At 32.8% G+C, this 816-nt stretch overlaps 1 pseudogene; it reads left to right on the forward strand.

Annotated features, from left to right (window-relative positions):
- Nucleotides 1–234: 234 nt before the first annotated feature.
- Nucleotides 235–298, forward strand: LOC114091762 (U6 spliceosomal RNA; annotated as a pseudogene).
- The last annotated feature ends 518 nt before the right edge of the window (nt 299–816 follow it).

Genomic DNA, 816 nt, shown 5'->3' on the forward strand with positions numbered 1-816 from the left:
CTGGTGTGAGTATACTTTGTATACAACCAGAGATAGGAAAAATTGTGCTCTATATGTATAATGAGAATTGTAACGCATTCCACTGTCATACATAAACTTTTAAAAAAATAAAAAAATTAAGTTGATCATTTTTAAAGAAGATAAAGAGGAAAAAAGGAAACTAAACAAGAAATTAAAAAGACTTTTAATTTTTTATTATTAAAAAAAAAGAAGCAATGCTCGCTCCAGCAGCACTAGAAGATTAGCATGGCCCCTGAGCAAGGATGACACGTAAATTCATGAAGCATTACATATTCTTTATGGAACAAACCTAGGTGCTCTTCAACAGATGAATGGATAAAAATAATGTGGTATATATACACAACGGAATATTAATCAGCCATAAAGAAGAATGAAATATGGCATTTGCTGGTATATTGATGGAACTGGAGACTATCATGCTTAGTGAAATTAGCTAATCCCAAAAAACCAAAGGCTGGATGTTTTCTCTGATATGCAGTTGCTAACACACAATGGTGTTGGGGAGGGATGGGAGTGCATTGGATTAGACAAAGGGGAATGAAGGGAAGGGAGGAGGGATGACAGTAGGAAAGACAGAATGATTTGGACAAAACTTTCCTATGTTCCTATATGAATATACAACAGGTTGTAACTCCACATCATGTACAACCATAAGAATGGAAAATTATAGTCCATGTACGTATAATATGTCAAAATGCATTCTAGTGCCATGTATATCCATAGAATACAAATTTTTAAAAAGAAGCAAAAATTAAATCATATAGAAAAAAGACAAAGAAGTAGAAACCAATGTTA

This window comes from Marmota flaviventris, chromosome 3 (assembly GCF_047511675.1).
Source record: "Marmota flaviventris isolate mMarFla1 chromosome 3, mMarFla1.hap1, whole genome shotgun sequence".
Lineage (NCBI taxonomy): Eukaryota > Metazoa > Chordata > Mammalia > Rodentia > Sciuridae > Marmota > Marmota flaviventris.